Source organism: Rhincodon typus, chromosome 33 (assembly GCF_021869965.1).
Source record: "Rhincodon typus isolate 14 chromosome 33, sRhiTyp1.1, whole genome shotgun sequence".
Lineage (NCBI taxonomy): Eukaryota > Metazoa > Chordata > Chondrichthyes > Orectolobiformes > Rhincodontidae > Rhincodon > Rhincodon typus.
In genome coordinates, this window is record NC_063364.1 from 1,701,593 (window position 1) to 1,723,287 (window position 21,695).

At 43.9% G+C, this 21,695-nt stretch overlaps 1 protein-coding gene across 1 annotated transcript in view; it reads left to right on the top strand.

The window, feature by feature from the left end:
• Positions 1-7,707: 7,707 nt before the first annotated feature.
• cers3a (ceramide synthase 3a) overlaps positions 7,708-21,695 on the top strand; it is an 86,765-nt gene continuing 72,777 nt past the window's right edge. The window contains exon 1 of the mRNA XM_048615712.1: positions 7,708-7,729. The gene's annotated coding sequence lies outside the window, so the exon portion shown is untranslated. The remainder of the gene's footprint in view (positions 7,730-21,695) is intronic.

The following is a 21,695-nucleotide window of genomic DNA, read 5'->3' on the forward strand; positions in this document are numbered from 1 at the left end:
TCTGTATGCAAAAAAGACCCTGAACTTCCAGTTGCCTGCCATTTCAACACACCACCCTGTTTCCCAGCCAACATCTCTGTCTCAGCATCTGTGAAGAAAAAAATCAGAATCAACATTTTGGGTCCAGTTACCCATCCTCAGGACTGAGGAAGGGTCACTGGACCCAAAACGTTAATTCTGATTTTTTCTTCACAAACGCTGCCAGACCTGCCGAGCCTTTCCAGTAACTTCTGTTTTTGTTCCTGATTTACAACATCCGCAGTTCTTTTGGTTTTTATCTCTGTCTCAGGCTTACCGCAGTGCGCCAGCGAAGCTCAGCACAAGCTGGAAGAACAGCACCTTATTTTCCGTTTGGGGACCCTGCAGCCCTCTAGACTCAATATTGAGTTCAGTAACTTAGGGGCTTGAACACTCCCATGTCCTTATCTCAACTTCCATACATCAGGCCTTGTTAACACATATTCGGCTATTATGCACAACCCATTGTTAGCCACTAACAGTCTCCATTAATAGCTATTCACCCTCCTAGCCAGATCGCTATCCACTCCTTTGTCTGTCCAACTGTTCTTCTTTCTCTTTGGGCTCTACCCCACCTATTGTTTACTGCTTAATCCCTCCCCCCACACTATTTTCTGCATATAAACTGACATTTTCCTAGCTACCATCAGTTCTGAGGAAGGATCACCTGACCTGAAATGTTAACTCTGCCTTTTCTCCACAGATGCATCCAGACCTGCTGAGCTTTTCCAGCAATTTCTGTTTTTGTTTTGTATTTACAGTTTTTATTTAAGAGCCAACCACATTGCTGTATAAACCAGAGTTGGTAAGGATGGCAGATTTCCTTCCCTAAAGGACATTACTGAATCAGATGGGGTTTCATTTAAGTATTGAAAGTGGTTGTCATCATATTATCTTATTCCAGATTTTTACTGAATTCAAATTTCACCATTTGCCACTGGTGGGGTTTGAAGCCATGTCTCCAAGATATTTTAAAAAAAGAGAATGCTGGAGAAACTCAGCAACTTCTTCAGAACTCCAGCTCAGTGTTAAAGGACTCAATGTTAACTCTGTTTCTGACTACAGATGTTGCCAGACTTGCTGCTTTTCTCCACGATTCTGTGTTACGCTCAGTCGTTTGCACTGCTGCCTGACACCCAGGCCTCTGGTGCTTCAATTCCAGCTTTGGGTGACTGTCAGTATTGAGTTTGCATGTTCTCCCCCATATCTGCATGGGTTTCTTCCGGGTGGTCTGGTTTCCTTTCACAATCCAAAGAGATGAGGTGAATTGGCTATGCTAAATTGCTCTGTGTGTCCACAAATGTGGAAATAATCTAGATCCTTAGGCTGAAATTCTGGGGATAAAAGCAAAATACAGCAGACTCAGTGGGTCGAATAGCCTCTTTTGGCACAGTCAGGATTCTGATTGTGTTTGTTTCAGATTTCCAACATCTGCTGTATTTTGCTTTTATCCCCAGAATTTCAGCCTAAGGATCTAGATTATTTGCCCAGTAACAATACTTCAATGCCACTATCACCTCCTCCCCTGGCTTGATGGATCATATTGGTTATAAGGTTTTGGAGTAGATTTGTAGCTCGGGTTGTGGGTGTTGAGGGTGGTTGGCTCGCCGAGCTGGTTTCTTGTTTCGCAGACGTTTTGTTACCATGCTGGGTAACATCCTCAGTGCAGCCTCTGATGAATCGTCGGTGTGTTCTCCCGCCTGGTTTTTAAACTCTGGGGTCCGTTGAGATGGATTGCCTCACTTCCGGTTTTCCTTTGTAGTGGAATGTATATGGGGTCGAGTTCAATATGTTTATTAATAGCATGTTTCGTGGAATGCCAGGCTTGTAGGAATTCTCGTGTCTGTCTATGCCTAGCTTGTCCCAGGATTTTGGTGTTGTCCCAGCCGAAATGGTGGTTCTCCTCGTCCATGTGGATTGACATATTGAACTCAACCCCATAAACATTCCACTACAAAGGAAAACCGGAACTGAGGCAATCCTTCTCAACGGACCCCAGAGTTTAAAAACCAGGCAGGAGAACACACGGACACTTCATCGGAGGCTGCACTGAGGATGTTACCCAGCATGGTAATGAAACGTCTGCGAAACAAGAAACCTGCTCGGCGAGCCAACCAACCTCAAGGATCATATTGTTACTTTCTAAAGTTGGTTACTGTGGGGACCTGTAGTCACTGAAACGTTTATGAGGCTGTAGATGTTCTCTTAACATGACATAAGCTGATTATGCAAACTTATAAACCATATAGACAGGAAGATTCTTAACACAAACAGCAAAACAACATTTCAATCAGTTCTCCAACACTATCCTTTTAAAGATATTCAAATTGAGAGAAATTTCATTCTGACCTCAGCTCTTATGTTTTTTTGTTCATTCCTCCCAGTTTCTTTTCCTCAGATTTGAGACAAATTTATGATTATAGAATCACTACAATGTGGAAACAGGCCCTTCGGCCCAACAAGTCCACACCAACCGTGCTCCTCTTGCAGGATGTGGGAGGTAAGGGTCACTGACTTCACCTGCGAGAAGTGCACCCAACTCCAACTCCTCTCAAACCGAGTTAGGGAACTGGAGCTGGATGAACTCTGGATTATTTGGGAAGCTGAGGGGGTGACAGAGAGGAGCTACAAGGAGGTGGTCATACCCAAGGTACAGGAAAAAGGTAGCTGGGTGACTGTCAGGAAGGGGAAAGGGAATAGGCAGACAGTGCAAGGATCCCCTGCGGCCGTTCCCCTCAATAATAAGTATACCACTTTGGATAGTGTTGGGGGGGACGACATACCAGGGGAAGGCCATAGCAGACAGGTCTCTGGCACTGAGCCTGGCCCTGCGGCACAGAAGGGAAGGGGGAAGAATAGGAGAGCAATTGTAATGGGGGATTCAACAGTAAGAGGCACAGACAGATAGTTCTGTGGACGTGAATGAGATGAACGGATGGTATGTTGCCTCCCGGGTGCCAGGGTCCGTGATGTCTCGGATCGTGTCTTCAAGATCCTTAAGGGGGAGCGTGAGCAACCAGCAGTCATGGTACACATTCGTACTAATGACACAGGTAGAAAAAGGACTGAGAATGTGAAAAACGAGTACAGGGAGTTAGGTTGGAAGCTGAAGTCCAGGACAAACAGGGTTGTTATCTCTGGATTACTACCAGTGCCACGTGATAACAAAGTAAGAAATAGGGAGAGAGTGCAGCTAAACACGTGGCTAGAGCTGGTGTAGGAGGGAGGGCTTCCATTATGTGGATAATTGGAGCACATTCTGGGGAAGGTGGGATCTGTACAGCAAGGACGGGTTGCACCTGAACCGGAAGGGCACAAATATCCTGGGAAGGAGGTTTGCTCAACCTATACGGGATGGTTTAAACTAGATTGGCAGGGGGTGGGGAACCGGCTTTGTAATTCAGAGGATGAGGTACTCGGCCTTCTAACAGACACAACAGGGAGTGAGGCTGTTAATAAAGAAATGCGGTCGATGGAGCGTAATTGTGAACACAGAGATGGTTTGAGGTGTGTATACTTCAATGCTAGAAGTATCAGAAATCAGGCGGATGAACTTCGAGCATGTGTCAGTACTTGGAACTACGATGTTGTGGCCATTACAGAAACTTGGGTAACTCAGGGACAGGAATGGTTGTTGGAAGTTCCGGGATTTAGATGCTTTAAAAAAAATAGGCAGGGTGGAAAAAGAGGCGGGGGAGTGGTATTGCCAGTCAGGGCTAGCATAGCAGCTACTGAAAGGCAGTTCAAGAATGATATGTCTACAGAGTCGGTTTGGGTTGAGGTCAGGAACAAGAAAGGAGCAGTCACTTAGTTGCGGGATTTTTACAGACCCCCTAATAGTTGCAGAGAAGTGGAGGAGGGAATTGGGAGGCTGATACTGGAAAGGTGCAGAAGTCACAGGGTTGTGGTCATGGGTGATTTCAACTTTCCAAATATTGATTGGAAACTTTTTAGTTGTAATAGTTTAGATGGAGCGGATTTTGTCCAGTATGTTCAGGAAGGATTCCTGACACAGTATGTAGATAGACCAACACGAGGAGAGGCCACTTTGGATTTGGTGCTTGGCAATGAACCGGGCCAAGTGTTAGACCTGTTGGTAGGAGAGCATTTTGGCGGTAGCGATCATAACTCTGTTACTTTTACAACAGTCATGGAAAAGGATAGGTACATACAGAAGGGTAAGGTTTATAATTGGGGGAAGGGTAATTACAATTCTGTGAGGCAGGAACTGGGTAACAAAATGGGAACAGATGCTGTCAGGGAAGAGCACTATTGAAATGTGGGGATTGTTTAAGGAATGCATACTGCGTGTGCTCGATATGTTTGTCCCTAGCAGGCAGGGAAGATGCGGTCGAGTGAGGGAGCCTTGGTTCTCAAGAGAGGTTGAACGACTGGTTAAGAAGAAGAAGGATGCTTGTATAACGTTTAGGAAACAAGGAATGGAAAAGGCTCTCGAGGGATGCAAGTTATCCAGGAAGGAGCTGAAGAAAGGGCTTAGGACAGCTATATGGGGGCATGAGAAAACCTTGGCAGATAGGATCGAGGAAAACTCCAAGGCTTTTTACACGTACGTGAGGAATAAGAGAATGACCAGAGAAAGGGTAGGGCCGATCAAGGATTGTAAAGGGAATTTGTGCACGGAGCCTAAAGAGATAGGAGAGGTCCTTAATGAATACTTTTCTTCGGTATTCACAAGTGAGAGGGACCTAGTTGTAAAAGAGGACAGTGTGAAACAAGCTGGTAGGCTAGAGGGGGTCAATGTTAGTAAGGAAGATGTACAAGGAATTTTGAGGAACTTGAAGTTAGATAAGTCTACCGGGCCTGATGGGATTTATCCAAGGATTCTATGGGAAGCGAGGGAAGAGATCGCAGGGCCTTTGGCGATGATCTTTTCGTCCTCACTGTCCACGGGTATAGTGCCGAAGGATTGGAGAGAGGCAAACATCATTCCCTTGTTCAAAAAAGTGAATAGGGATAACCCCAGAAATTACAGACCTGTTAGTCTTACGTAAGTGATGGGCAAATTATTGGAAAGGGCTCTGAGAGATAGGATTTATGATCACTTGGAAAGGCACAGTTTGATTCATGATAGTCAGCATGGATTTGTGAGGGGTAGATCATGCCTCACAAACCTTATTGAACTCTTTTGAAGAGGTGACCAAACACGTGGATGAAGGTAGAGCAGTGGATGTGGTACACATGGTTTAAGTAAGGCGTTTGATAAGGTTCCCCATGGTAGGCTCATGCAGAACGTAAGGAGGCATGGCATAGGGGGAAATACGGCAGATTGGATTCAGAATTGGCTGACCCTTAGAAGACAAAGGGTGGTAGTGTACGGAAAATATTCAACATGGTGCTCAGTTATGAGTGGTGTACCACAAGGATCTGTTCTGGGTCCTCTGTGATTTTTGTAAATGATTTGGATGAAGGAGTGGAAGGGTGGATTAGTAAGTTCGCGGACAATACGAAGGTGGGTCGAGTTGTGGATAGTGCAGAGGGCAGTTCTCGGTTACAAAGGGACATTGATAGGATGCAGAGCTGGGCTGAGAAATGGCAGATGGAGTTTAACCCTGAAAAGTGTGAGGTGATTCATTTTGGAAGGACAAATTTGAAAGCAGAATACAGGGTTAACGGAAAGATTCTTGGCAGTGTGGAGGAGCAGAGGGATCTTGGGGTTCATGTCCACCATTCTCTGAAAGCTGCCACCCAGGTGGATAGAGTTGTTAAGAAGGCGTATGGTGTGTTAGCTTTCATAATAGAGGGATTGAGTTCAAGAGCCGTGAAGTTATGCTTCAGCTGTACAAAACCCTGGTTCGCCGCATCTGGAGTATTGTGTCCAGTTCTGGTTGCCTTATTACAGGAAAGATGTGGAAGCATTGGAAAAGGTGCAGAGGAGATTTACCAGGATGTTGCCTGGAATGGAGTGAAGGTCTTACGAGGAAAGTTTGAGAGAGCTAGGACTTTCTCTTTCGAACGACGAAGGATGAGAGGTGACTTTATAGAGGTGTACAAAATGATCAGAGGTATCGGTAGAGTGGACAGCCAGAGACTTTTTCCTGGGGTGGAGGTAGCTATTTCGAGGAGGCATAGTTTTAAAGTGAGTGGAGGTAGATATAGGGGAGACGTCAGAGGTAGGTTCTTTACTTAGAGAGTGGTCGGGGCGTGGAATGCATTGCCGGAGAGGGTAGTGGAGTCGGCCTCATTAGGGGCATTTAAGCAGCTATTAGATAGGCATATGGATCATAGTGTAAGATACGGGTGGAGGTTAGATAGACCTTAGGATTAGGGTAAAAGTTTGGCACAACATCGTGAGCCGAAGGTCCTGTACTTTTCTATGTTCAACCCTCGGAGCATCCCGCCCAGACCCATCCCGCTATAACCCACCTAATCCACTCATCCCTGAACACTATGGGAAATTTAGCATGGCCAATCCACCTAGCCTGCACATCTTTAGACTGTGGGAGGAAACTGGAGCACCCGGAGGAAACCCACGCAGACACGAGGAGAATGTGCAAACTCCACACAGACAGTTGCCCGACAGTGGAATTGAACCCAGGACCTGGTGCTGTGAGGCAGTAGTGCTAACCACCGAGCCACTGTGCCGACTAATTCTGTTCTGAGTCTGCTGTCATAAACTCTTCATAATTCTGTTGGCCTAAACTATTTTAGTTCTGGAGACCTGAAGATTTGTATACAACCTCACCTGGCTTGGAAGCTCCACAAACTGAAGCACTTTAGTTAGCATGACTGCTTCTCCTGAAGTAAAAGCTTAATTCTTTTGCTAGAAGAAACTGTTCTCAGTTCTGAACTGAACTCCTGGTTCTTCTGAACTGAGAGCTTGAACTTTCTGGTTCTGTAGTAAATTTAGCAATATAGTCTCGCTATTAACGTTACAGGGTTCTCCCAGGCGCTTCACTGTAATCACATGCTTTCTTGGAACTGATATACTTTGGTCACTGTTCCAAATGACTTTGACACGCTTGAAAACTTACCTTCCCACCTGTCCCTGTTTTAAAATCCAAATCCCAAAGCATACTAAATTACGTATTTATTATTACAACATCCTCTGAGATTGCGGGTCTGGTTTGCACAGCAGAAACGAGAGCCCCGCCTTCTTATTAGCACAGCCTCTGACTGCGAGTTACACTTTGGTCGATCTACGCTTACAGGTAAGTTGTCGAAATGCCATGACTCATTTTTTTTTTAAAGCATACCGTCCTTTCAGCACTTCACACCAGTGACTGAATTGGACTTGTGTAAGGCAGTCCACCCTTAAAGTGTCGTGAAGTGTATGCGTAAGGTTGGTGAGTGAAATATTATTAACGAAGGGTGTGAAGTCTAAAACAAGCTCCTGAGTTATTGAACTGTACACGTGTGAGGAGTTTGGCTGGATACTCTTCTGTTCGAATAGTCTCGGGTTCGCTGCAGCCCTGTACCCCTGACCCTGGCTTAAAGAATTTTGAAAGCTACGTTTGAAAGGTGAGCTACATTTTTGTAATTACAGTCTAAAACCATGCCCATCTCGGTCTAAATACCACTGTCTTTCCTGAATGTTTTGTGTGGGCCCCACAAGCACGGTACGTACCCAATGACTGGAACTCCAGACTGATTTCGTTCTCATACCTGTGCAGAGGCTTGGTGGGAGTTGCAGTTCAGGATTTGAAGTTTACTTCGTAGTGAACCAGCGTTTTGTTTTTAAGTTTCCATCAAGGTAAAACTGTGCCCTTTAATGGGAGAGAGGGTGTTAAATTGTGTGAAGTAACGCAACAATGAATGCACGGGTCTAAGCAGTAACCAAACTCCGGCTCCAAGAGGTGGGGACTTTATGTTGAGTTAGCAACGAGGAATGTAACCTAAATTAAATGACTCACCAAACCAGCCGTAAACTCGGGAAAGGTACTCGCGGATCCGCTGCGGAAAAGCAGAGGAAAAAAACAGTTTTATTCGGAAAGCAGTAATTCTTGAGTTAGCCCTGATCAGGGACACTGTTCAGCAATAACCCAGCTTTCCGTGCAGTAACTCGTGGGCGAGTGTCCGAGCTGCTGGGGTTAGGTTGATCAATATCACGGTGAGGAAGTGGGTTAATCTCGCCGCTTAACCTGAAAAACGGGTTTTGAAATTGTAAACCGCTGATAGAAATGTGACTCCTGGTGTGTGCAGAACGCTCTTGTTTTAAAGAGTGGTTCCAGGCCGCAGTTTCCGTCAGGGCCTGACTCTTTCACATCGATTTCTAACTCCTCAATCTCGCAACATGAGGGATTTAAACAACAACGTTCATTATTCACCCTCAGACCGACCTTGTTTGGTTGGGGATTGGGTGGAAACTTCCCCGAACAAGCTCGGTAAATATATGACAAAATATAGGACAGGCAAGGACGTTGGCTTATTTTTTAAAAAAAAAAGCCCGAGCACCGGATCACTGTGGATTAGTATCGCCGATCGAAATTCTACCATTAGCAAAATCCTGTGCTCCAGTTACTTTTGAAGTGATCCCAGGACTTTCAGCATTCGCTTGGACTCTATCCACTTGGAATCGTAGAATTTTACAGGAGGAGGCTATTCGACACTCACCGTTTTGATACCGGCTCCGGAAAAAGCGATTCAGCTCGACCAACTCTCCAGCCCTCTACCTTCATCAATTTAAATTCTGTATCCAGCTCTCTTTTGAAACCTCCTATTGAATATGTCTGCACCACTCTCCCAGGCAGTGCATTCCAAATCCTAATAACTGGCTAAAGATGTTTCTCATCTCAGTCCTCGCTCTCTTGCTGACAATTTTGAAATTGTGACCCTTAGTTACTGATATGTCAACTAGTGGAAACAGAACATCTTTCTTTACTGTGTCAAAACTGTTCATAATTTTGAATGATTTTCTGAAGAAGGGTCTAGACCCGAAACGTCAGCTTTCCTGCTCCTCTGATGCTGCTTGGCCTGTTGTGTTCATCCAGCTGCACACCTTGTTGTCTCATAATTTTGAACACCTCAATAAGGTCACCAGTTGATCTTCTCTGCTCCAAGATATTAAGCATAACCTCTCTAATCTTTGCTTGTTTCTAAAATCCTTCATTCCTGGAATCATTCCAGTAAATCTCCTTTGCACTTTCTCCAGGATTTTGACATCTTTTCCTTAAATAAGGTGTCCAGAATGAAACATTAATACTCCAATGTGGTCTAACCAATGATTTGTAGAGGTGTAGCATCACTTCCCTGCTTTCATACTCATACCTCTACTTAAAAGCCTTCTTAACAACTATCTCAACTTCCCTGAGCACCTTCAGAGGATTATGCACATGAACCCTGAGGTTCCTATGCTCCTGTACTCCCCTCAAAGTTGTACCATTGAGCCTGTATTGTCTCTGTGTTTCTTCTACCAAAATGCATCAACTCACATTTCTCTGCATTGAAATTCATCTGTCAGGTGTCTGTGCATTTGACCAACTTGTCACTGTCCCTCTGAAGTCATCAGCATCATCCTCACAATTCATTATTCTCCCTAGCTGAGTATCAGCTGTGAACTTAGATTTTTGCCCTCACCACCTATCTCCATGTCGTTTTATATAAATCAGAAAAAGCAAGGGTTCCAATGCTGATCCCTGGGGAACATCACTTTTTCAACTCATCTCCAATCTGAGAAATGCACATCCACAACTACCCCTGTTCCCTGTCTTTTAGCTAACTTCTAACCCAGGCTGCCAAAGACCTATTAATCCCACACATTCCTAATTTGCTAACCAACTTGTCAAGTGGCATTGCATCAAATGCTTTCTGAAAATCTAAATATACAACATGCACACCATACCCTTGTCCACTGCCTGTGTCACCTCATCAAATAACTCCATTAAGTTTGTCAGACGTTATCTTCTCTTGACATAGTCATGTTGACTGTGTCGTAAAACTTATTTTTCTGTGTGTATATTTAACCTTATCCTGTTTTATGGCCTCCATCAGTTTTCCTACTATATATATCAAGCTGACAGGTGTGTAGTTTCCTGGGTTATCCTTTTTCCCTTTCTTAAACAACAGTGTCACACTTGCACCTGCCTGCTGGGACTAATCCTGTTTTCAGAGAGACATAGAAAATATCTGTCAACAGATCTGTGATTTGCTACCTTAACTCTGTCGGAAATCTAGGATATATCCCATCTGGGCCTGGCGACTTCTCTACTTGGAGTGTTGTCAGCTTTTTTAGCACCTTTATCACTATACTGCTCAGTTGCTCAACACCCATGTTTCAACTAGACCATTGTCACTATCTTCAAATTGATTAAAAACAGAACTAAAATATTCATTTCATTTAGTGCATAGTCATAGAGATGTACAGCATGGAAACAGACCCTTCAGTCCAACTTGTTCATGCTGACCAGATATCCTAAATTAATCTAGTCTCATTTACCAGCATTTAGCCCATATTCCTCTAAACACTTCTTATTCTTACACACATCCAGATGCCTTTTAAATGTAATTGTACCAGCCTTCACCATCTCTGGCCGTTCATTCTGTACATATACAATCCTCAGCGTGAAAACGTTGTCCCTTAGGTCTGTTTTAAATCTTTCCCCTCTCACCTTAAACCTGTGCCCTCTGGTTTTGGACTCCCCTACCCTGAGGAATAGACTTTGGCTATTCACCCTATCCATGCCCCTCATGATGCTATTGACTTCTATGAAGTCACCCCTCAGCCTCTATCCCACGAGGGAGAATAGCCCTAGCCTACTAAGCCTCTCCCTATAGCTCAAACCCTCCAACCCTGGCAACATCCTTGTAAATATTTTCTGAAACCTTTCAACTTTCACAACATCTTACTTATAGCAGGGAGATACAGAATTGAACACAGTATTCCAAAAGTGGCCTAAACAGTATTGTGTTCAGCCGTAACGTGACCTCCCAACTCCTATAGTCAATGCACTGACTAATAAAGGCAAGCGTACCAAATGCCTTCTCCAGCACTCTGGCTACCTACAACTTCGCTTTCAAGGAACTATGAACCTGCACTCCAAGGTCTCTTTATTCAGCCACTCTCCCCAGGACCTTACCGTTAAGTTTATAAGTCCTGCCCTGATTTGCCTTACCAAAATGCAACAGCTCACATGTATCCAAGTTAAACTCGATCTGCCATTCCTCAGCCCATTAGCCCATCTGATCAAGGTCCCTTTGTACTCTGAGGTAATCTCCACTGTCTACTACACCACCAATTTTGGTGTCATCTGCAAACTTACTAACCATACCTCCTATATTCACATTTAAGTCAAATATAGAAATGACAAAAAGCAGTGGACCCAGCACCGATCCTTGTGGCACACCACTGGTCACAGGCCTCCAGTCCAGAAAGCAGCTCTGCACCACCATGCTCTGACTCCTACCTTCGAGCCAATTTTATATCCAAATGGCTGGCTGTCCCTGTATTCCAGGTGACCTAACCTTGCTAACTCGTCTACCATGCAGAACCTTGTCGAACAATTTACTGAAGTCCGTATAGACAACATCCACCACTCTGCCTTCGATTTCTTCATCACTTCTTCAAAAATCTCAAATCAAGTTAGTGAGACACAATTTCTCACGCGCAAAGCCAGGTTGACTATCCTTAATTGGTCCTTGCTGTTCCAAGTAGATGTAAATCCTGTCTCTGAGTCCCCTCCAACAATTACCCATCACTGATGTCAGGCTCACCAGTCAATAGTTTCCTGGCATTTCCTTACCACTTTTCTTAAATAATGGCACCACGTTAGCCAACTTCCAGCTTCTCACCTGGAGCTATCAATAATATAAAAATCTCAGCAAGCGGCCCCACAATCTCTCTAGCTTCCTGGAAAGTTCTGGGGTACACTTGATCAGGTCCTGGGGATTTTTCTACCTTTGTGTTTTAAAGTATCCAGAACTACCTCCTCTGTATTTTAGACACTTTTCAAGATATCACTACTTATTTCCCCTACATTTCTATAGCTTCTATATCCTTCTCTACATCTGATGTACCCTTTGCCATCCTACTGGCAATCCCGGATCACAAAGGTGTTCCTTTTGCATCTCCCAGTTTTTGGTTTGCAGTTAGGAATCTGCTCTCATTTTGTTAACTGCTGAAGGAAGAAGCTCCTGGGGGGATGTCAGTTTCTGAGTTACTTTAGCTACTTCATGAGGCAGTCTGGCAAAAGGTGAATGATTTGCAATAAGAAAAATTTATCTTAAAATGCATCAAGGTGGAAAAATTCCCGGGACTTGATCAAGTGTACCCAAGAACTTTGTGCGGAGCTAGGGAAGTGATTTGCAGGGCCCCTTGCTGAGATTTTTATATCACTGATAGCCAGGGTGAGGTGCCAGAAGACTGGAGATTGGCTAACATGGTACCACTATTTAAGAAAGATGGTAAGGAAAAGCCAGGAAGCTAAAGACTGGAGGGCATGATGTCAGTGATGGGTAAGTTGTTGGAGGGGATACTGAGGGACAGGATTTATATCTATTTGGAAAGGCAAGGACCAGTTAAGGATTGTCAACCTGGCTTTGAGCATGAGAAATTCTCTCACTGACTTGATTGAGGTTTTTGAAGAAGTGATGAAGTAACTGAAGGCTGAGCGGTGGACGTCGTCTATATTGACTTCAGTACGGTGTTCGACAAGGTTCTGCATGGTAGACTGGTTAGCAAGCTTAGGTCACCTGGAATACAGGGACAGCTAGCCATTTGGATACAAAATTGGCTCGAAGGTAGGAGTCAGAGGGTGGTGGTGCAGAGCTGCTTTTTGAACTTTGGTGTAATTCTCTCCATGAGCTGTTTTAGCATAAGGTCGGCAATATTTCCGGGGGAATGCCATGGGAGATGTTTACCCATGTCTGCATGTTTGACCCTTATGCAGAAGCTCAGCCTCATTACTCTTCTAGCTTCCCTAAGGGGCAAGAAGAGATCGTTCATGCCATACAGTCTGCTGCAGCCTCTCAGGGGCAACAGATTCAGATTTCCCTGCTCTTTGAGTGCAGAAGTGCTTCCTCATATCACCCCTGAAATAGTCTGGTTCTAACACTTAGGTTGTGCCACCTTCTGGACTCCTACTAGAGTATCCTGTCTATCTACCGTATCAAATGCATTTTGAGCATCTCAGTGAGATCAACTCCTAATCTTCCATATTCAGGACAGCACAGCTGGAGATCATTCGATTAGAAAAGTAGTTTCCCTACAGCGTGGAAGCAGGCCATTTGGCCCATCGAGTCCATGCCAGCCCTATGAAGAGCATCCCGCCTAGAGTGATTTTCCCCACCCTATCCTGTAACCCTGCAATTCCCATGGCTAATCCACCTAGCCTGTACATCCCTGGACACAATGGGCAATTTAGCATGGCCACTCCACCTAACCTGCACATCTTTAGCTTGCTGGGAGCAAAGGCACCCTGAAGGAGTGCAGTCCATACTATGGCATTGGTCGGTAAGGGAGTGTACAGTGGGGAACTGCAAAGGAGAGTTTGCAGTTACAGGAGAGAGTTTAGGGAGGGATCATTGCAAACAGACATTTCTATAACTGTCATTGTGAGTTCTTCAAAACATGTTGACTGTCTTTTTTTTTACAAAAGACATCAAGGAGATGGTGCAGAATGCTCTACTGGCGGGAGAAATGAGCCAGAAGTTGTTGGTTTAAAAATAACTTTTGGAGAGAAGAGGCATTTAAGTTCTATGGTCAGATTTTCAGGAGTGAGGGAGGAAGTCAATACAAGATTTTGAAGGTAGCAATCTCTCTAGATTACTGACAGTATGTGCTAGCAAGAGTGGAAATGGGAAGATAGGGAAGATCAACATGTGACCCAAGGCACAGTGCAGGAGTGAGGTTTTGACATTCTTGGGACATTGGCGGCAACTCTGCGGCAGGAGCCACCTTTTTCTGCAGCAACAGGTAACGCCTCAGTACAACTGGAATCAGTATTCTAATCAAAACGTTCATGGTGGCTGGAACATTTAAGCTAAATTGGCAGAAATATTGGCACTGACATTTAGAAGCAGTGAAGAGGAATAAGATACATGAAGAATTGTGTGTAGTAGCAGAGAACGAAGCTGTAGCGTATTAGATGGAATTCCTCATTATTTTTACCCTGATCCTAAGGTAGGATGACAATGCACATGATTAAATGCATAGTGCAATGGTGGACAAGGTTGCTGAGCTACAACTCCAATAAGTGTATGAGAATATGATGTAGTTTCAATAACAAACATGACTTCTAAATGGTGAGGTCTGAAAGTTAATTTAAAAAAAAGATGTAAAATTTTTCAAAAGAAAAAGTGTTTTAGCAGTACTTATTAGGGAAAATGTAATAGTGTTGGAAAAAGGGGCGGCAGAAAGGACAATTTAATTGGTTATGGTTGTAAAGGGAGTAGGGGACGACCAACCTCTGGACATTTTCTGTAGCCCTCTTGGCAGCTGTCAGTCATGTTCCGGCACTTTTACTGAAGTCATTGTACTTAGCCTTTGCGTTAAATGTTTTTCAGTACCTTGTGATCAGTTTCCACAGGGGTTTGCTTACCAACAGGTACACCATGGCACCTTCCAGAGCAAGTGGTTCACATTCAAGTATATTGAATAATTGGATTGCATTTGCATTAGACCTTTGGATTCAAATACAATTGATTTGACATCTCACATGGTGTGCACACCTAGCCCTGTGAAGCATTGACTTCCAGAATTATTATCTTCCTTGGATTGAAGTACTGTAAGGTGCAGTTTTTTTGCTGACAGCATTTTTTTTGGTGGACTCAAATATGTTGATGGTCCTCCTGCCAAATGTATAATACATCTTTCTTGAGGAATTTCTCAGTGATGCTTTGGAATTGTTCAGAGGTTTTCTTTGTCTTGTGGGATAGGCATTTGTCTTGCATCTGCAACTTTGCCTAGGTCAGAACAGATTCTGCATTCTGAATATTTAGACTCCAAGAATTGATCGAAAGTCTGTTTTTAATGCCAAAATGTCTGGTGCTTCTGAGGATTGGTACCATTTTTAGCACCAGTGAAAAGTGATGAAGACTATCATTCCACCAGCCTCTTGCTTTCCACCTCCCTTTTCTTCCACATTTTTTTGCCCTTGCAAGATGGTGGTGAGACAGGTTTGTGACCTTGTGGGGTCACAATGGATTTGGGAGATGTTGGCCTCAAGATTGTGCACAGGCGTGATAAGCCATGGTTGGGGCTCAGGACCAAATAAGGACCCTGTGCCTGAAGCTGGTTTTGGGGTTGCATCCTGACCTAATAATATAGTCAGGCTTCAGGGCAAGATGAGTTTGGGGACATGTGGGAATGCATTCTCAAGTGCCTAAAATGTTTAATCTTCTTCCAGGCATCATCTCACAGGCAGCTGTGGTGACATTATCTAACAGGGTACACTCCCCTTGCGTCTGAGGTGGATTGATGAGAGGAGGTCTGGTGGTGGATTTAGTGGCCTTGAAGATGGGATAGATAGTTCTTCTTCACATGTCCCATCTCCTTACAGACATGACACTGCATGCTATCCAAAAGATGTATTAGATGGCCCTCTTCTGTGTTAGAATGAATGCCTTCTCCATGACCACCACCTACAGGTCAGGTCAATATGTATCTGCTGGCAGAAAATATAAACATAAGAACATAAGAACTAGGAGCAGGAGTAGGCCGTCTGGCCCTTCGAGCCTGCTCCGCCATTCAATGAGATCATGGCTGATCCTTTCGTGGACTCAGATCCACTTACCCGCATTCTCACCGTATCCCTTAATTCCTTTATTGTTCAAAAAAAAATCTACCTTTTTTTTAAAAACATTTACTGAAGTAGCGTCAACTACTTCACTGAGCAAGGAATTCCATAGATTAACAACCCTCTGGGTGAAGAAATTCCTTCTCAGTTCAGTCCTAAATCTGCTCCCTCTAATCTTGAGGCTATGCCCTCTTGTTGGAAGTTGGTCTCACTCACACCTTTATTGGATCAGCATGAAACCCAACTCACCTTTCCTAGTTGGTGAAAGTGAAGGCCCACTGGAACATCCTGCCATGATGGAATTTGTTCAATGTGTTCAGGAAAGTTTCCTTAAGCAGTATATAGAAGGACCTACTCAGGAAGGGGCAAAACATGACCTACTCTTGGGAAACAGGTCACTGAGGTGACAGTGGAGGAGCACTTTGGGACCAGTGACCATAATTATATTAATTTTAAAATAATTATGGAAAAAGACAAAACTGGTTCACAGGTTCAAGTTCTAAATTGGGGCAAGGCAAATTTTGATGGAAATAGACAGGAGCTTGCAGAGGTTGATTGGTGTAGTTAGTTTGCAGGTGAAGGGACCTCCGGCAAGTGGGAGGCTTTTAAAAGTGTAATAGCTAGAGTTCGAGGTCTGTGTGTTCCTGTGAGGGTGAAGGGCAAGGTTGACAGGAGTAGGGAACTGTGGATGACAAGAGATATTGATGCTTTGACCAGAAAAAAGAAGGAGGCATGATCCCAGCAAGCAGCTGAGATCAAGGGAATCCCTGGAGCTACTATGGGATACAGGAGTTTACTGAAGAAGGAAATCGGGAGGGTGAAAAGGGGGCATGAGGTAGCTTTGGCTGAGAAGATTAGGGTGAATCCAAAAAGATTCTTTCAGTATATTAAAGGAAAAAGAATTAACTAAAGAGAGAATAGGACCCTTCAAGGACCAAAGTGGACACGCATGTGTGGAACCGCAAAAGATGGACAAAGTCCTCAATGAATACTTCTGTATGTTTGCCATGAAGACTTGGGAACTTGGGAAAGATAGTGGCGATATCTTGGGGACAGTCCATATCTCAGTACAGGTGGTGTTGGAAGTATTAGAATGTATGAAGGTGGATAAATCTCCTGGTCCTGACCAGATAAATCCAAGAACCCTGCAAGAGGCTAGAAAAGAAATTGCGGGGACCCTGGCTGATATATTTGCATCATCGTTAGACACGAGTGAAGCCTCTGAAGACTGGAAGGTAGCGAATGTTGTGCCCTTATTCAAGAAGGGCTGCAAAGAAAATCCTGGGAATTATAGATCAGTAAGCTTAACGTCTGTGGTATAAGTTACTTGAGAAGATTCTGCGGGATAAGATATAAATGCATTTGGAAAGACAGGGTTTGATTTAGAGTTGTTAGTATGGCTTTGTGCATGGGAGATCATGCCTCTCAAATTTGTTAGAGTTCTTTGAAGACACCAGGAAGGTGGCTGAGGGCAGGGCAGTAGACATAGTCTATATGGATTTCACTAAGGCCTTTGATAACGTTCCACATGGTAAGCTGCTCTGGAAGGTTAGATCTCATGGAAATCCTGGGAGAGCTGGCTTGATGGTAGGAAGCAGAGGGTAATACTGGAAGGATGCTTGTCTGACTGGAGGCCTGTGACTAGTGGTGTGCCTTGGGCCAGTTCTGGGCCCATTGCTGTTTGTTATCTATATCAATAATTTGGATGAGAATGTACAAGGCATGACTAGTAAGTTTGTGGATGACACTAAAATAAGCAGTATTGTGGACAGCGAGGAAGGTTATCAGAAATTGCAGCAGGATCTTGATCAGCTGGGGAAATGGGCTGAGAAATGGCAGATGGCGTTTAATATAGATAAATGTGAGGTGTTGCATTTTGGAACGTCAAATCAAGGTAGGAGTTTCATGGTGAATGGTAGGGGCTTAAGGAACGTAGTAGAACAGAGGGACCTTGGAGCTCAGGTGCCTGGTTCTCTGAAAGTGGAATCACAGGTAGATGGGGCAGTGAAGAAGGCTTTTGGCACACTGGCCTTCATCAGTCAGGGTATTGAGCACAGAAGTTGGGAAGTTATGATGCAGTCGTATATGACGTTGGTGAGGCCGCACTTGGAGTATTGTGTTCAGTTTTGGTCACCTTGCTATAGGAAGGACGTTATTAAACTGGAAAGAGTGCCAAAGAAATTTACAAGGATGTTGCCAGGACTCGAGGGACTGAGTTATAGGGAGAGTTTGGACAAGCTAGGACTGTTTTCTTTAGAGTGTAGGAGACTAGAGAGGACTCTGTAATATCATGAGAGGTATGGATAGGGTGAATGCACTCAGTCTTTTTCCCAGGGTTGAGGAATCAAGAACCAGAGAGTTTAAGGTAAGAGGGGAAAGAATACATGGGAACCTGAGGGACAACCTTTTTACACAGAGGGTGGTACGCATATGGAATGAGCTGCCAGCGGAAGTGGTTGAGGTGGTACATTAATGACATTTAAAAGGTATTTGGATGAATACATGGATAGGAAAGGTTTAGAAGGATATGGACCACGTGCAGGTAATGGGCTTAGCGAGGATGGACATTTCAGTCAGCACGGGCCAGTTTGGGCCAAAGGGCCTGTCTTGGTGCTGTAGGACTATATGGCTGAGTGCCCTCTCCAGGGTCAGGTGCAAGCCCTGAGGAAGCATACTGCCTTCTCGTACATTTCCAAGGTTGTAGCAACATTTGAGGCTGAGCACCTGAGCCTTGATATTTACACACAATTTGATCATTGGATTGGATTGGGATGGGCGTATCTCTAAGCCCTGTGCTTATTTTAACGAGGGAAACGGCGATGAGGCCACATGAGCAGGAACAGAAGTGGCTGTGGCTCGTGTTAGGCTTTTGAACTCTGCCACTGGCATATATGGTAAAGCTATTTTTCTTTGAGCTACACCCACCCTTTTAATTGTAATTTATAAATGATGTACAGGATGTTATAATTCAGGGAGATCAAGCCTTCAGAAAAGGGAACAGTTGGTGTCTCTTCTTGAAAAAGAGACAAGGATGTAAGACATTTGAATTGGGGATGGGCAGGAGAGAGTTCCAGGTCAGGTAGGTGCATGTCAGGTATTTGTACATAATGAGAAAGATGTTGGTTCAGAATTGGGGAGTGGGTGATGTTTTCTTATCTGCAAAAGCCAATGGCCTGTCCTGACTGGCACCATTTAATTCAATTTGATTTTTCAGCCTTTCTGCCCCTCCCCCAAAATGCAGTCACAGTCCTTTGTGTGAAAAAACACGACCTCAAGGTGTATACAAAAAGTCCTTGATGTTTCTTTGTCCTGATACCTTCCTCTCTATTCAGCTCCAGGCATCAGTTAGATCAGTTGGCTGGTTTGTAATTCAGAATTATGTGGATTCATTTCCTGCACCAGCTGGAACCTGGACTCTCATGATGAAGAACTGTCCTTCTCAACCTCTTCCCTCACCTGAGACATGGTGACTGTCTGGTTAAACCACCACCTGTCTTTCTAATGAGGTCAGACTCTCTGACTCACTCTCTCTCTCTCTCTCTCTCTCTCTCTCTCTCTCTCTCTTCACTTAAAATCTGTTATGTTGTCAGATTTGTTGGAGCAAATGCAACTTACAATATTATCTCTTTCAGAATCATTAATTTATACGATATGGATGCCTGCACATGCACTTTCCATGAGGCTATTTGCTCCTTAACATTCAGTAAGGCTCTTCAACTCCTTGTGTACTCTCACAACTCCTGCATTTACATCTGTGTATCGTCAATTTTCAGAATACTGCTCTTTAATCTTGTACCCCAAACCTCCATCTTCACATACTCATTCTAGATTAGTATCTTCCTCAGGTGATCAATTACATCATCTTTGACCAATTTTATTATACTGCTTCCAACTACTCCATTGGCTGCCAGAGAGGCACCTCTTGGAATTAGTTCATATTTGATGCGCTTTGTATAAATGATTTCATTTTTAAGGGTGCCTTAGCTTTTAGCTGCTGATGTGGGAGAACCCTAGAGTGCAGCATTTAGCATGTGGTCCATGGCGAGAATGTGTCAGCACAGAGTAATTTCTGTGTGTTTACACCCAGTCCTCCTTGTGACTCTGAAGACTGACTTAGCTTCTGTTTAACCTTGCTGTTGGACTCAGCCCAGCATGGCACCTGCTATTTACCTTCTGACTAGATTTGAATTATGTTTGTCTTATTCATAATCAGTTTAGTTGTCATTACTTAAAACCTAAACTAGGAATCAAAGTTAAAACTGAAGTGCATACGGAAACTTTGGTACTTTTTTTATTCATAACAGCTGATGCAGTTTCTGACAGCACGGTGGTGTGCATTCAGTGCAATGTGAACAAGACCTGCAGAAGTTTTTAAATTATTCATTCATGGGATATGAATCATTGGCTAGGTCAGCATTTCTGCCATCGTTAATTACCCTAAAGGCAGTGATTTAAAGTTCAAAGAATCTGACCAATCAAAACAGAATGACGATATCTTTGAGTCAGGATGATGTGTAATTTGGAGGGAACCTTATAGGCGGTGATGTACTTATCTATCTGCTGTCCTTGTCCTTCTAGGTGGTAGAGATCACATGTTTGGAAGGTGATATCAAAGGGTTTTTGAGTTCCTGCAGTGCAGCTTGTAGATGGTACACATTGGTGCCACTGTGTGTCGTTGGAAGAAGTGAATGTTTAAAGTGGCAGTAGTAAAAGTGTCGACCCAGTCGGATTTGTCCTGAATGGTGTTGATGTTCTTCAATACTATTGGAGTTGATGGTCAGAATTTGTGTGGTACAAACATCACTTGCTACCTATCAGCGCATTTTTTTTTACTGTGTTATGTCTCAGTCATGTATCAGTACATCTTTTTAAGAACACAGCATGTCTTTGAGAGACATGCTCATTATGTCACAACTGTATCATAGCATGGGACCTGAGAAAATGGAAATCTTCAGCCTCATCTTAATTCTGATCACTTGAAGAGCATCACACTCTAGAAACAGGCTCTTTTATTGTGACTGTAGAGCCTAATAGTTGCCCAGACATGTGTGTGTGTGACTGTAATAATTGGACCTAATAGCCGTTGTAATAAACAACTTGGATCTTTCAAAACCATCATCCACACAGAGTTTATATTACCAGGGATAATATAAGCTTTGATGCATCAGGTTAATACTGTGTGAGAGGCAAAATTCACAAAAGTCTAGGTCTTGTGTAATGAGGTGCTCTGAATGGTGCTGCACACTGTACAATTGTCAGCAAGAATCATGAATTTTGATCTTTTGTTTTTATCTTGTATGACGTGTGCATCACTGGCTGGCCAGCATTTAGTGCCTGTCCTAGTTGTCCTTGAGAAAGTGGTGGTGAGCTGCCTTCTTGAAACGCTGCAGTTCATGTGCTGTTGGTTATGCCATTAAGGAGGAAATTCAAGGATTTCGACCCAGTGACAGTGAACATAGAACAGTACATCACAGTACAGGCCCTTCGGCCCACGATGTTGTGCCGAACTTTTACCCTAAACCTAAGGTCTATCTAACCTCCACCCCTACCTTATACTATCATCCATATGCCTATCTAATAGCCGCTTAAATGCCCCTAATGAGGCCGACTCCACTACCCTATCCGGCAATGCATTCCACGCCCCTACCACTCTCTGAGTAAAGAACTTACCTCTGACGTCTCCCCGATTATCTGCTTCCACTCACTTTACGAGAGATTAGAATCTGTGGGTAAGGCATCAGAGTGAAAGAATGACCCTTTAGAACTGAGATGAGAGGGAATTTTGTGAACCAGTGATTGGTGAACCTGTGGAGCTCATTGCCGCAGAAGGTTGTGGAGGTCAAGGTATTGAGTATATTTAAGACAGAGAGAAGTTCTTGATTGGCAAAGGGATCAAGGGTTATGGGGAGAAGGCAAGAGAATGGGGTTAAGAAACACAGCAGCCATAATCAAATGGTAGAGCAGACCCAGGGCCAAATAGCTGAATTC